The sequence below is a fragment of the Dipodomys merriami genome, unplaced genomic scaffold (genome assembly GCF_024711535.1).
Source record: "Dipodomys merriami isolate MVZ:Mamm:240054 unplaced genomic scaffold, mDipMer1.0.p SCAF_810, whole genome shotgun sequence".
Taxonomy (NCBI): domain Eukaryota; kingdom Metazoa; phylum Chordata; class Mammalia; order Rodentia; family Heteromyidae; genus Dipodomys; species Dipodomys merriami.
The window spans coordinates 154,158-170,691 of NW_027206414.1; positions in this window are offsets into that span (position 1 = coordinate 154,158).

The window sequence follows — 16,534 nt, forward strand, 5'->3', positions numbered from 1 at the left end:
TTGGGCATAACTCTGCCCATTGTGTCATTGCAGAATATTTGTTCAATTCTTGATAAGGACCAGGTAGGCTCTACTTATTCTATTTGATCTCCTTGTTGCTTTAATTGGAAATAACAAAGGATTTTCGTGACAAAAGTTGCAATTCAAATCCAGCCTGGGCTGAAAAATCCCTAAGACTCCATTTCCCAACTAACCTGCAAAAAGCCAGGCTGGAAGCTTGGACTGACCTCTTATCTCCAACCAGAAAACACTGCAAGAGTTTCTATAACTCAAAGTGGTAGAATGCTAGCCTTGAGCAGAAGTGCTCAGGGATAGTGCCCAGTAATAAAGTTCAAACCTCCTTTAATATCAACTGGCAAAAAACTTCCTACCAATGACACTTAGACTCAGCCAGTCTGCAGAACAAAGGAACATGGAAATGAGTAAGAGGACATGATACCACATCAGCCACTTTGTGGCTGCAATTTCAAAAGTAACCAGAGCAGGGAGGTTAAGAGAAGTAAGAAGACTTCCCATCTAATGACCATACCTGTCTACCTTTCTTTGGACAGGAATTTATATTCTTGCCTTTGTCACTTGATTTCTTCTCTACCTATTCGCCAGATGTCAGAAGTAGCTAGGGATATTTCTACCAACATTTTCAGCCCCAAGTCCTTCCTCTTGCCCTTTATTTGCTCTACAGTATTTTTTCAGTCCCTCAATGCCTCGTGAGACTTCTCCATACTTCGTCCAACAGACTTGCTTCTTCCAGACTTCATCAAAGGACTCATTGCCCAAGTGACAGCTGTTGCCTGCTGCTTTCTCTCAGAGGGGATCTCATTTTAACCTTTTACCCCTACTGTTGATACCCCTTGCAAGCAGGAAATAGCCAGAGAGAATCTTCACCTTTTTTTTTAATAATTATCAGAAGGCTGGAATGTAAGGTCTGAACAGGAGCACCTCCCTCTTTCTTGGCTAAGTTTCCACCCAATATCTGTTACATAGGTAACTAGCAGACTGGAAGCAGTCACCTTCTCCTCCTGCTAGATCACATCCTGGGCCACCTCTGGTCACAAACCTCCCATCTGACCTTAGGAGGGTCCCAGACCCTGAGGTCACATCGAGATCCAGTGTGTCCACCCTTTTCCCCACCTGGCCAACTTCTTCCTTTCCCTAGCCTAGATAAGTTCTGGCGCAGAGGTGGGTCGCCCCCTTCCTTTTAAGCCATGCTTCTCCACCATACATGGTGTGGGCAGCAGTTCAGTTAATCAACTTTTTTTCTCCCTGAAAAATAAGAAATACAAATTGCCCAAACAGAACCAAGAAGAAAGAAATCAATTAAACATGTTAATTTCCCTACGGTGAGATAGTAGAAGTAACCGGAAATCTTCCAACAAGAAAAGCCCAGGACCTGATGGATTCACTACAGAATTCTATAAGACCTCAAGCTCTTCAGAGAAATAGAAACAGAGGGAGTAATCCCAATCTCATTCTATGAAGCCGATATCACATTCATCTTCAAACAAGGCAAAGACCCAACAAAAAAAGAACTACACACCAATCTGTTTGATTAAGACAGATACAAAGCTCCTCAATAAAATTGCAACCATCAGAATCCAGAAACGTTTCAAAAAAATGATACATTATGACCAAGTGGGTTTCATTCCAAAGATGTAGGGATGGTTTAACATATGTAAGTCAATAAATCTAGTCCATCACATCAACAGATCCAAGGTCAAAAGCCACATGATTATCTCCATTGATGCAGAAAAGACTTTTGAGGAAATTCAGCACTCATTTATGTTAAACGCTATGGAAATAATAGGAATAGAAGGAAAATTTCATAATATAATAAAAGCCTTACATGGCACATCGAAGGCCAATATTATACTTAATAGGGAAAAAATAAAACCAGTTACCCTAAAAACAGGAACAAGGCAAGGATGCCCACTCTATCCACACTTCTTCAATATAGTTCTGGAATTAATAGACAGAGCAATAAGGCAAAAGAAAGACATTAAATGGATCCACATAGGAGAGGAAGATAAACTATCTCTTTTTGCAGCTGTCATTATTTTATAAATAACAGATCCCTAAAGCTCCATCCCCAAACTCTTAGAGCTTATAAGCCAATTTGGTAAAGTAGCTGGATACAAAATTAACCCACAGAAACCAATCGCCTTTCTGTATAGTAACAATGTACAAATAGAAAGGGAAATCAAATAACAGCCCAATTTACAATAACCTCAAAATAAAAAGTGTCTAGGAGTTAACCTAACTAAAGATATAGAAGGTCTGTTTCATGAAAACTATAAAAGCCTAAAAAAAAGAATCATAGAGATTACCAGGAAATGGGAAGAAATGGGAAAAAATATTTACCAGCAATATAACAGACAAGTGTCTAATATCCATTATATTATAATATCCATTATATTATATATGGTGAAGTCAAGAAACTAACCCTTCACAAACCTAAAAAACCAATCTTGAAATGGTCAAGTAAGCTAAAGAGAGACTTATTAGAAGAAGAGATAAAAACGGCAAAGAAATACATGAGGAAATGTTCATCATCCCTGGCTGTAAGGGAAATGCAAATAAAAACAACTCTGAGATACCACCTTACCCCAATCAGAATGGCCCACATCCTAAATTCAGCCAATGACAAATGCTGGAAGGGATACAAAGAAAGAAACATTACTACATTGCTAGTGGGAATGTATACTAATAACACCACTTTGGAAAGCAGTCTGGAGGTACTTACAAAATCTAAATATTGACCTGTCCAATGAACTGGTCATACCACTCCTAAGCATCTACTCTGAACAACAGGATCCAGTGTACATAGACATACACACCTCTATGATTGCTGCAGCACTGTTTACAATAGCCAAGATTTGGAAAAAACACAGAAAAGCCACAATTGATTAGTGGATCCAAAAAAATGTGGAACCTATATACAATGGAAAATCATGTATCCTTTAGAAAGGACAATATGAAGGTACTTGCAGGGAAATGGATGGAAGTAGACAAAATTATTTGAGTGAGATAAGCCAAGAACAATGAGACAAACGGCATAGGGTCTACCTTGTACGTGGATGCTAAAGCCAAAATGCAAGAAGGTATGACAAAGTAAACAGGACTCGAGAAACAATGGACAGCCACTCATTTTGTTGTATCACCATTAATGTCTCCATGTTCTTGACTATGCAGTCAGCAGAAATATTCACGCAATGGAGGGAAGCCAGGAGGAGGAACACAATAAGTGGAAAATGGAACAAAATACAACAAAGGGGCCCATCAGCTGTACTGGACATAGAAGAAAAATAACTAAGCAACCCAAACACAGTGATGGAAAGAGATGAACGAGAGGGGGAGAGGGCAAGAGGGAATAGCCTACATTAAGCAAAAGGGAAAAAATGTAAATATCACCTGAGGTGGGAAAAATAATTTGGAATGTAAAAGCTCATAGAATTAACAAACTTTGGAATATGATAACAATAATTTGCCTTGTCAAGGTTAAAATGTGTTTGTGACTTTAACTAAGTATCACAATTCCACAATACTGTGAAATATGTGAAATATATGTAATCACCTATCTCAAATTTACAAAAAATGTGAGAATGGGAAGGGTTAGGAGGAATGGGTGACAATGTTTTCAGACACCTTGTATTTGTGTACTCTTTTGTAGAATGGTAACTTTTTTGTACAACTATTTAAATATAATAATAATAAAAAGTGTTTAAAAATAAACAGGATGAAAATAAAAGTTACGAATATAAAAAAGGAATTAAATCCAGTGGGAAGGAAATTTTCTTTGAGGATAGTAGTTTAGTTTATTCTATAGCAAGTCTCATTTCACAAATAAATTAAAAAACTAGACCCCAGATAAGTGAAATAAACTAAGAAATGGAGTTGAAAAAAAATAAGAAACTCCACCCACTCTTTCTTGCCTGGACAGCTAGTGTGGGTAAAAATTCATCATGCTCCTGAATTGGAACTGAAGTGGCAAAGACCTTATTTGGTGGTGCTAACTTCACTGTCGACTACTGAATTAGCACGAAAACAGCATTGGATCCATCAGTCTCAAGTGGAATAGGTAGTGGACCAATATACAGAGAAGGCTGCAAGATAGACTGTTAAGGATAAGACAGAGTTAATTAGTGCTAACTAGTCTGTTTCTATAATTTACCTTTTTTTCTATTAAATTTACCTTTTAAGCCTGTTCATTGGGTGGAGAGAAGGGAATTCTTAGGATTTGGTTAGAAAGAATCAAGGATTTGACTGGACATGAAAAACATTGGGGGATATATGAAGGAGCATGGTCCTAATAATGAGCAGGGCACACTAATCAATGTTACCCCATGACCTGGCCACTGGAGTGCATGTGGCATGCCACACAAGTGAGAAGGGCATGCTGCTGGAGGGGATAGGATGTCATCCACACATAACGTACTGTGAAGAATTGATTGGGGAATAGGCAGTTTGTGAAGTAATGGTGGAAAATTGTTAGGTAGGAAACCCACTGGAGTGATGGAGGGGTTCAACCTATATATAGGCTGCATGGTCAGAGCAATTGAATTGGAGAAAATCAAGGAATGACCTGCAAGGAAGGAAGTGGTGAGACAGCAGGAGGGGAAAGACGTGGGAGAAGAGGAATTTGAGGGAAAGCAGGAGGGGAAGGAAGACAATTGGCCACCAGTCCAGAGAAGTGTAATGGAGAGTCCTAAAGAGAAGAAGGAAGTGATGGAAGGGAAAAAGGGAAATGAAGGAAAACTCTATAAAGAAGGAGGGAATAAGGGAAAAGTAAAAAGTCTTACCTATTGAAGTTTGGAGCGTGGAGATGATAATTTGGGGGGTTGGTGTTTTGCAAACCAATTAACTATGCCTATGATGTTTGGTGGTTGGGGTTAGGCTGTCACTAAGTGTACAGTCCAGGACAAGGTAAATGGAGGCCCATTTCTAGTGTAAATAAAGTTATCTTCAATGTGCCTCATTGGATTGTCTTGTCTTTTATGCATCATAAGTGTGCAAGTTCACAAGTTAATAGGCTCAAAGGCCACGAGTTTTGTAAAATGTAATGAGGTGATAATTGGTTTGAAAACCCAATGGAACAGTGATATCACAATGGCAATATGATGTCACCATATCGAGTTATAATAATATTTTGATTTTATACTTAGTTGGTGATGCTATAATGGTGATGAGGTCACAATAGGTTTACCATGTAACAATAGGTCACAATAGATTTTAATTTTTAATTGTGAAAATACTGTACAGGGGGTTACAATTACAGGGGCAAGATAATGAGTACATTACTTATCAAGCATTGTAGCCTTTTCATTTGTTTCCCCTTTCCATCCCTTCCCATACTTACCTGGCAGGGGAAATACCACGATCACACAATAGGTTTATGAGGACAGTTATGATGTCAGTTATGATGTCAGTTCCACTCAGGAGAAAGTCATTCAACCCAGGCAGAAAAACTCCACCCACAGAGTAGTGACTTTCTTCACCAGGTAATCATAGCCAGAGACTGCCTCTCCCTACAACAGCCTAGACAAACAATTGAAATTCAGTAAACATAAACCCCGAGAAAAGCTCAAAGCTGGGCTCTGTGAGTGTGTCAGGAATTAGCCCCTCAGGGAAAACTACTGGTTGCTGAAAGACCTCAACCCTACCCAGAACCAAGCCTCATCACAGCATCTCCAAACTAGAGGAAACAGCCATCTTCCCCTTTTGTGTTACTCCAAGCAGATCTCCCTCCCACTGAACTAGCCTGGGAGGAGGATCAAAAAACATGCCTAACACATAGCAGATTCTTCCTGCCCAAAGAGACAAGAAACCAATCAAGCAATTGGAAAACCAAACACCAAAAGCAGACCAGAGACTCTACCAAGAGACTCGTTAGGGACACAGGGTGATACAGGGTCTTCCCATTCACCCTCCAAAAAAAACAAAAAAATCAAGGAACTCTTTTTTGAAACTTTTCTTAAATTTTTAATTTTTTTAAAGTGTTTTCTGTTAACCTATTTTTCTCATAATTTTTAATTTTGGAGTGTGTGTGTGTGTGTGTGTGTGTGTGTGTGTGTGTGTGTGTGTGTGTGTGTGTGTGTGTGTGTTAATCTCTTTTGAGATTTTGGTCCTTTTTTATTCTTTTAACTTTTTTCTCTCTTTTTTTTTGCATGACTTAATTGCTGTTGTGCTCATCCCAAGATATATACCTGTCATCAATTATTAGAGCTTATTCCCTATTGTGTACATACTTAAACCAGAAATTTATTACTAAATTCACATCCTCTTAGGCTTAACTTCTTTAAAAGAAGTATCATCACTTTTTACCTACATAATTACCATGTAATTAATTTTAATGTTTTATTTTTTTGCTTTCATGTTTCTTTCTATCCCTCCCCTCCTCTCATGCTATAATTTTTTTTCTCGGTATCATTTCTTTAAACCTACATAATTTTTAAGTGTTTCACTTCTTAAATTTAGCTTTTGTTGTTCCAATTTTCTTTTTTTTATTTCTTTTTTTTAATTTTAATTTTTATTTTTTGTGAACATACTGTACAGAGGGGGTACAATTACATGGGCAATATAATGAGTACATTTCTTATCAAGCATTGCAGCCTCCTTTGTTTACCATTCACATCCCTACCCAGCCTCCGCCCAATGCCCCCAGACAATCTTCCCACCCCCCCCACCCCGAACCAAAGTTGAAAAGTTCGTTTTCGACCTAACAACTTGTACTTCTCATTGTTGCAACAGGTCCACCTGTACCCTTAAACGACTTTTTTTTTTCCCCATCTCATCCACAAATTATACCGACATCAAATATACTGAAAGCAGGGGTTAAACTGTCATGGAGGGACACACAAAGCAACAAAGAAATAATCTTATAAATACGATAAAAACAAATTCATTAAAGAAAAACAACATTAAAATACATATCTAAGGGTTCATTTTCCTAACATCACATTATTTGACATTTTCTGCTTGACTCATACATATACTAGATATTGTAAATAAGGGAAACGATGGAACCTATGTTTCTTTGGGCCTGGCTTACTTCACTTAATAGAATTAATTCCAAGTCTTTCCATTTCCTAACAAATGAGTCAAAGTCATTCTTTCTGATGAAGGTATAGAATTCCATTGTGTATATATACCACATTTTCTTGGTCAATTCCTCTGCAGAGGGGCATCTGGGTTGGATCCATATCTTAGCTATGGTAAATAAGGCTGCAATTAACATAGTTGTGGTGGTAGCTTTAGTGTGGTCTTGTTTGTAAACACTTGGGTAAATGCCCAAAAGTGGGATAGCTGGGTCGTAGGGGAGCTCTAAGTGAAGTTTTTTGAGGAACCTCCATACTGCTTTCCAAAGTGGTTGAACAAGTTTACACTCCCACCAACAAAGAAGTAAGGTTCTCTTCTGTCCACATTCCTTCCAGCATTGGTTGTTGTTAGAGTTCTTGAATTTTGCCATTATAACTGGAGTGAGGTGGTATCTCAATGTTGTTTTGATTTGCATATTTTCATGGCTAGTGAGGTTGAGCATTTCTTCATGTGTCTATCGGCCATCCTTCTTTCCTCTTCAGAGAAGTTTCTCTTTAAGTCTTTAGCCCACTTATTTAATGTGCAGTTGTTTCTTTGAGGATTTGTTGTTGGGGGATTTAATTTTTTGAGTTCCAAGTATATTTTAGATATGAGACTCTTGTCTGTTGTATGGTTAGTGAAGATCTTCTCCCAAATCGTGGGCTTTCTATTGATCTTGCTAGCTATGTCTTTTGCCATGCAGAAGCTCTGCAACTTCATGCAATCCCATTTGTCCAACCTTTTTTTGATTTGTTGTGTTTCCGGGTCTCTATTAAGAAAATTTCAGCCTGAGCCAAGGAGGCCTAGGGTTTCTCCTATTCCATCTGTAATGTTTTCAGAGTGTCTGCTTTGACTCTGAGTTCTTTGATCCATTTGGATTTGATTCTGGTGCAGGCTGATAGATAAGGATCTAGCTTAAGTTTTCTACAAGTAGTTAACCAATTTTGCCAGCACCATTTACTGAAGAGGCTGTCTTTCTTCCATTCTATTTTTTTAGCTTCCTTATCGAAGGTTAGATGGTTATAGGTCTGTAGGTTCATTTCTGGGTTTTCAATTCTATTCCATTGTCCTGAGCTCTGTTCTTATGCCAGTACCAAGCAGTTTTGATTATTATGGTTTTATAGTAGAGTTTGAAATTTGGTATTGATATTTCTCCAGCAGTGTTCCTTCCATTGAGCAGCGTTTTTGCTATTCGAGTTCTTTTCTTGTTCCATAATAATTTTTGGATTGCCTGTTCTATTTCTTGAAGAATGAGGTTGGAATTTTGATAGGTATCACATTGAATTTGTAGATAGCCTTGGGAAGTATGGCCATTTCACGATGTAAAACTTTAGAATCCAGGAGCATGGAAGGTTTTGCCATTTTCTAAGGTCTGTTTTGATTTCTTTTTTCAAGATTTTAAAGTTTTCATCATAGAGTTCCTTCACTTCTTTGGTGAAGTTAATTCCTAGGTATTTTATTTTTTGTGGGGCTATTACAAATGGAGTTGCTTTCCTAATTTCAGCCACACTTTTCTGAATGTTGGCATACAGAAAAGCCATTGATTTTGGGGGGTTAATTTTATACCCTGCTATTTTGCCAAAGTGTTGAATCAGCTTGAGTAATTTGGGACTGGAGCCTATGGGATTCTTTAAATACAAGATCATGTCATCTGCAAAGAGGGAGAGTTTTATTCTTCTTTCCCTATTTGGATCCCCTTTAGGTTTGCATCTTGCCTTATTGCTGTAGCTAGGCATTCTATTACTAGATTGAAGAGTAGTGGAGAGAGTGGACATCCATGTTTTTTCCTGAGTTAAGAGGAAATGTCTTTAGTTTTTCACCATTAATTATAATGCTGGCTGAAGGTTTGTCATATACAGCCTTTATTGTATTGAAGAATGTCCCATGGATTCCTAGTTTTTCCAAAACCTTCATCATAAAGGGGTGTTGGATGTCGTTGAATGCTTTTTCTGCACCTATTGAGATAACCATGTTGTTCTTATTCTTGCTTCTGATGATGTGCTGAATAAAATTAATTGATTTGAGTATATTGAACCAGGTTGGCCTCCCAGAAATGAATCTTGTTTGATCGTGGTGTATGATTTTTTGGATGAATTGTTGAAGTCGATTGGCCAAAATTTTGTTGAGAAGTTTTGCATCAATGTTCATCAAAGAAATGGGTCTATAGTTATCTTTCTTTGATGGGTCCCTGCCTGGTTTTGGGATGAGGGTTATGATGGCTTCATAGAATGTGGTCAGTATTGTACTTTCTCTTTCAATTTCATTGAAGACTTGAAGAAGTATTTCTGTGAGCTCTGTTTGAAGTCCTTGTAAAATTCTGCTGTAAAACAATCTGGTCCTGGACTTTTCTTAGCTGGGAGGTCTCTTATTGTTGTTTCTATTTCATTGCTTGATATGGGCCAGTTAAGATGGTTTAACTCATCTTGGTTTAGTTTTGGCATGTCAATATCTGCTAGGAAAAGGTCAATTTCTGTCAAGTTCTCAAACTTATTAGCATAAAGTTTTGAGAAGTAATCCGTTGTAATGTTCTGAATCTTGATTGTTTCAGTGGTGATGTTTCCATTCTCATCTGTGAGTTTATTTATTTGGGTGTGTTCTCTTCTTTTTCTGATAAGATTTGCTAAGGGTCTGTCAATTTTGTTAATTTTTTCGAAGAACCAACTCTTTGTTTTGTTGATTCTTTCTATACTTTTTGGATTCTAATTCATTTAAATCTGATTTAATTTTAATAATTTCTTTCAGTCTATTGGATTGGGGTTTATCCAGCCGCTCTTTTTCAAGGAGGTTTAGATGTGTTGTTAAATTGTTGGTTTCATATCTCTCCAATTTGTTGATGTAGGAGCTCAGAGCTATAAACTTGACTCTGAGTACTGCCTTTGCTGTTTCCCAGAGGAGCAGGTAATTTGTGTGTTCATTTTTGTTGAATAGCATGAACATCTGAATTTCCTTTCTAATCTCATCCATGACCCACTCGTGAATCAGCAGTGTGTTGTTCAGCCTCTATGTGTTACCAGACTTTTTGGTGGCTTTTGGTGTTGTTTTAATTTTATTTCCTTGTGGTCAGGGAGAATGCAAGGTATAACTTCAATGTTTATGAATTTGTGGCCTAAAATGTGGTATATTTTAGAAAATGTTCTATGTGCTGCTGAGAAAAACGTGTATTCTGATGCTGCTGGGTGAAATGTTTGGTAGATGTCTGTTAAATCTAGTTGATCTATGCAGCTGTTTAGATCTGCGGTTTCTCTGTTGAGTTTTTGCCGTTTTGATATATCTAGTGGGTAGAGTGATGTGTTAAAATCCCCAACAATTAATGTCTTTGGATCTATGTGGGATTTGGGGGAAAGTAGTGATTCTTGGATAAATTTGGGTGCTCCGATGTTTGGCGAATTAATATTTAGAATTGTAAGATCCTTCTGAAGGCGACATACCTTAATTAGTATGTAGCGTCCTTCTTTATCTCTTCTCACGAATTTTAATTTGAAGTCTATTTTGTCTGATATTAGGATTGCAACTCCCGCCTGTTTATGTGAGCCGTTTTTTTTTGGTAGATTTTGTTCCAGCCTTTAACATTGAAAATGTGTTTGTTTTTAAGGGCAAGATGTGACTCCTGAAGGCAGCAGATAGTAGGATCTTGTTTTTTAATCCAACTAGACAGTCTATGTCCCTTAATTGGAGAGGGAGTTAAATCCACTAATGTTGATAGATCTGACTGAGAGGGATTTGGGAATTCCTGCCATGTTATCCACCTTCTTGGGGGCTGCAAAAACTGGGTTCTTCCTATGTTTCTTGGATTCTCAATTTGGGCACAGTTTCTTGGCCTTTATTGTGGTCTTGTTTGTTTTCTATGTGTAGGAAATCCTTAAGAATGTTTTGTAGGGCTGGTTTGGTGGAGATGTATTGTTTCAATTTTTCTTTGCTATGGAATTTTTTTATTTGGCCTTCAGTTATGAAGGAGATTTTGGCTGGGTACAATATTCTTGGTTGATAGTTGTTTGATTTTAGGGCATGGCATACATCATTCCAGAGTCTTCTTGCTTTGATTGGCTCAGCTGAGGAATCTGAGGTGATTCGAATTGGTTTCCCTTTATAGGTGATTAATCTTTTCTCCTTGACAGCTTTAAGGATCTTTTCCTTGGTCTGAGTTGATCCTGTATGGATTATAATGTGACAGTGTGATGTACTATTCTTTTCTGGTTTATTTGGAGTTCTATAAGCTTCTTGTATCTGAATAGGTCTATCTTTTTGCATGTTTGGTAGTTCGCTGCTAGGATCCTGTTACACAAATTTCCTAGACCATTAACCTCTGTTTCTAGGTGTTCCTCTACAACCAATATCCTTAGATTAGGCCTTCTGATTGTGTCTTCCAAGTGTTGGATAGATCTATCATTTTTCGTAGAGTTGTCTTGGCTGGTTGTATGTTCTTTCTCTATAATATCTAGGCTGTCTTCAATTCCCGAGATTCGATCATCTGTATGGTCTAACCTGCTGTCCAGACTTTCTACATTGTTTTTATTTTTTTTCCTTCTAATTGGTCAGCTTTCATGGCTTCAAATTCTTTGTTGAAGCTTTATTTTAAATCTTGTATGAACTTCTTTACTTCCTTAATTTGTTGTTTAGTGTTTATTTTCAAAGGACTTAGTGGATTGGTTATGGTTTCCTTGGACTCCCATTCCTTTTGTTGGGTTCCATTCAGCATTCCCTTTGTGGTCTCCCTGACTTCCTTTGCTCTTTGTTGATGGATCCCATGAATTCCTTTAATGATCTTTGTGTATTCTCATCCTCCTCTCTCAATTCCTCTCTTACTGTTTGCTTAGCTTCCTCCTCCTCCCGCACATGCCATTCCTGTAGTTCTCCTTGAGTATTCTCAGCCTTTTCATGCCATTCCTGCCTTCTCTTTGAGTATTCTCAAGCTGCTCACACAAATCCTGTATCAGGTTTTTTTAGTAGCTTCCTCACGCTCATGATATTCCTGTATAAACCTTTGGATTGCCTCCTCTCTCTCCCTATCACACTCATACAGGGTCCTTTGTATGCTTTCAATCTTTTTATTTATCATGTTTGCCAGCAGTTTTTGTAGAGCTATTTGGGAACTCTCCTCTGGATTATTCATTATCTGTTCTGTCCCCTGATTATCAAGAGTGGGAGTTGAGATTCCCGGACTTGCCATTTTCTTGTGTTTTTCTGGCTTACTCTGCCCATTTGAGATGAAAATAGCACCAGTTTTGTGGTAGAACACTTTCTTAAGGCAAGCATCAACCGAAGTCTGAATTTGCACAGTCAATAGTCTACAGATACAATGTAGTTCAACAGATACATCTATTCAACATCAAACAACTGTATATTAATTGGCTATGAACTGGAAAGGAGAATTTGGAAAACCAGAAATTATTAGGGTTAAGGAGAGATGTGGGTTAAATATAGGAATAGACTGATGTGGGAAGGCACTGGGAGAGTTAACTAATTCCTAATCTCAAAGCAGGAAATTGGTTGGATAGGATGAAAGTAGAGAGAGAAAAAAAAAAGAAGAAAGAGAAAGGGAAAAGTGACCAGAAAAAATAGTCAAGTAAAAATTAATAATATTGTGCAGAAACAAAAAATCTATTTAGAGAAGAACGTGAATATAATGAGAGAGGGAGAGTGATATAAAGGAGATGTGAAAAACTTAAAAGTAAAAATGCTTAAAATATTATATAGGAATAAAGAGGTAGTACTGCTATTAAGGAATTTAAGTCTCAGTGATTTTGAATTGAGTAATAAATTTGTAGATTAAGTGTGTACACAATGGGGGATATGGTCTAATTGTCAACTACGGGTTTATCTGAGGATGTGCAGGACAACAATTAAGTCACATAAAGAAGAACAAAAGAGAAGAAAAGGTGAAAAGGATAAGAAATGAAGAAAAAATGATCAGAAGTTCAGTAGAGCTAAATAAAAAACAAAAAGATAATTCAAAAAAAGATGAAAGAAAACAAAAAGAAGGAAGAAAAATGCACACACACATGTATCCCTAAAATAAAAATTATGAGAAAAAAATTACTCGATAACCATTTTTTTCAAAAAAGGTAAAATTTTTTAGAAAACAAACAAAAAATTTTAAATAAAAGGTACCAAAAAGAAGAAGAAGAAGAAGTATTAAAAAAAATTCTTTGAGTTTTTGGGTGCGGTGGGAAAAATCCTGTGTCTATCTTCTGTCAGTAACCAGCCTCTTGTTGTAGTCTCTGGACTGCTTGTGGTCCTGTGGCTTGGTTGGTTTCTTAAGTCAGTTTGTTTGAACAGGCAGAAAAATGCTCGCTTTCACCCAGGATTTTGCAATCCTCCTCCCAGGATAGTTCAATAGGAGGCAGATCTGCTTTGAGTATCACAAAAGAGGGAGATGCTGTGATGAGGCTAGGTTCTGTGTAGAGTTGAGGCCTTTCAGCAAACAATAGCTTTTCCCTTAGGGACTAGTTTGTGAGACACTCACAGAGCCCAACCTGGAGCCATTCTCAGGGTTTCTGTTTATGGAATTTCAATTGATTGTCGAGGCTGCTAAAGGGAGGGGCAGCCTCTGTGTCTGATTACCCAGTGAAGAAAGTCACTCCTAGGGCTGGCACCGAAGCTGGGTGACTTTTCCCTGGGTGGAGCTGAGTCTGGCAGGTCACACGGTTAATTTCTTGGGGCCTGCTAAATGACTCTAGTTTAATTCCAAGGCCTGAGTTGGAGCTAGCAGCTCCGCCAAGCTTTGTCCATATCCAAGATGGAGACCTCCAGTACTGGGGGGAGGGGTGGCCTTCTCTCCTCTGCTCCCTGCGAAGTAGTGAGGACGTCAGGCTTCTACTCACGCCGAGTCTTGGTTCCTGGGTCATCTCTGGTCTTCGAACTGCAGGATGATGTATGCTCCTTGTGGGTTGTTTTTTTGTGTTGAGTAGAATCCGCTCACCCGCTGCATCTGGATCCTTCCTACCGGACTCTCTGTGATTCAGGTATAGCGTCTGCAGCTGCCACCGCTGCCGCGGTGGCGGTGGCAGATGCTGGCAAGAGCTCAAAGCTGTCTCCTAGCCTGAGTTGTCCCTTTCTGGCCTAACTCTCTGACCTGTGTTGGCACACTTGGTGTGATTTTCTGGCTTAGGACTGTTCACTGGAACTCTAAAACTACTTTCTATGGCAGAGCTTGTTTAGCCTCCAGCTTCTCCTCCACCGTCTTCTACCGTCACCCCTCTTTTTTTTTATATTTCTCTTCTGTCATTCTGTCCAATCAATTTTCTTCTCTGAGATTAGGAATTGGTTAAATTTACTCTCCTTTTACCCCTCCACATCCCTCTAGTCGTATTTGTCCCCACATTTCTCCCTAAAACTAATAATTTCTGGTTTGCCAAATCCTTTTTTGTTGTTTGTAGCACAATAATACATAGTTGTTTGATGTGGAATAGATTGTATCTGTTGAATTAGACTGTATCTGCAGCCATTTTCATTGTGCAACTACAGGACTCTGGCTGATGCTTGCCTTAAAATAGTGTTCTAGCACAAAATTGGTGTTACCCTCATACCAAATGGGCAGAACAAGCTGAAAAGCACAATAAAAATGGCAAGTCCAAGAATCTCAACTCCCACTCATGTTAATCAGGTGACAGAATTCTTAATGAATAATCCAGAGAAGCTCCATAAAAACATATACATATACTACTAGTAAACATTGTGAATGAAATGATTGAACTTGCAAAGGACTCAGTGTGAGCTTGATAGGGAGCGAGAGTAGGCAAACCAAAGATTAATACAGGAATTTTGTAAGCATTAGGAAGCTACTTAAAGATTAATGCAGGAATTACAGGTGGAGAAAAGTCAAAGATAAATACAGGAAATGCATGAGCAGGTGGAGCACAGCAATAGAGAATTAATGGAATTGCGTGAACGTGACAAAACTAATCAAAGAGTAATACAGGAATTATGAGAGCAAGATGAGACTAGACAAAGATCAATAGAGGCATTCATGGAATCCATAAACAGAATGCTGAAGAAAGTCAGGGAGACCACAAATGGAATGCTGAATGGAGCCCTACAGAAAGAATGGGTGTCCAGGGAAAGCATAACCAATCAACTAAGTGATTTGAGAAACTGAACACAAAATTAAGAAGTAAAGAAGTTCATACAAGATCTAAAACAAAGCTCCAACGAAAATTTTGAAGCCATCAAAGCCGACCAATTAGAAGAAAAAGAAATAGGAAAACAAAGTAGAAAGTCGTGACCGTATGTTAGAAAATGCAGAAGATTGAATCTCGGGGATTGAAGACAGCCTATATATTATAGAGATAAAACATAAAACTATGCAAGACAAATCCAAAAAATATGATAGATCTATTCAACATTTGGAAGACACCATCAGAAGGCCTAATCTGAGGATAATGGGTGTAGAGGAGCACCTAGAAAAAGAAGTTAATGGTCCAGAAAATTTATTTAACAGAAACCTAGCAGAGAATTTCCCATACATACAAGAAGATAGGCCTATTCAGATATAAGAAACTTATAGAACCCCAAATAGACCAGAGAGAACAAGATATCCCACTGTCACATTATAATCTGCACAGGATCAATTCAGACGAAGGAAAGGAGCCTTAAAGATCTCAAGGAGAAAAGAACAATCACCTATAAACAGAAACCAATTAGAATCATCCCAGATTTCTTAGCAGAGCAGATTAAAGCAAGAAGAGCCTGGAATGGTGTATGCCATGCGATAATGCAAACAACTACAAACCAAGAATACTGTACCCAGCTAAACTATCCTTCATAACCGAAGGTCGAATAAAAAGTGTCCATAGCAAAGAAACATTGAAACAATGTATCTACACCAAACCAGCCTTACAAAAGACAGAAGTATCCTACACATAGAAAACCAACAAACCACAGTAAGAGCCAAGAAACAGTATCCAAGCGAATAAAATTAGAACTCAACACCCTTTGTGATAAAAGCTCTGTAAAAACTATGAATCCAGTCAACATTCCTCAATACAATAAAGGCTGTATATGACAAACATACAGCCAGCATTGTACTTAATGGTGATAAAGTAAAGCCATTTCTTCTTAACTCAGGAATGAGACAAGGAGGTCCACTCTCTCCATTTCTCTTCAATTTAGTATTAGAATGCCTAGCTACAGCAAAAGACAAGATGCAAACCTAAAAAGGATCCAAATATGGAAAGATGATGTAACACTCTCCCTATATGCAGATAACATGATGTTGTATTTAAATAATCCCACCGACTCCACTCCAAAATTATTCATGCTGATTCAAAATGTTGGCAAAGTAACAAGGGAAAAAGTAACTCTCAAAATCAATGGATATTTGTATGCCAACAATGAGAAAAGCATGGCTGAAATCAGGAAAGCAACTTCATTCATAATAGCCCATAAAAAATAAAATACCTTGGTATTAACTTAATCAAATAGGTGAGGGATCTTTATGATGCAAACTCAAAAGCTGAAAAAGGAA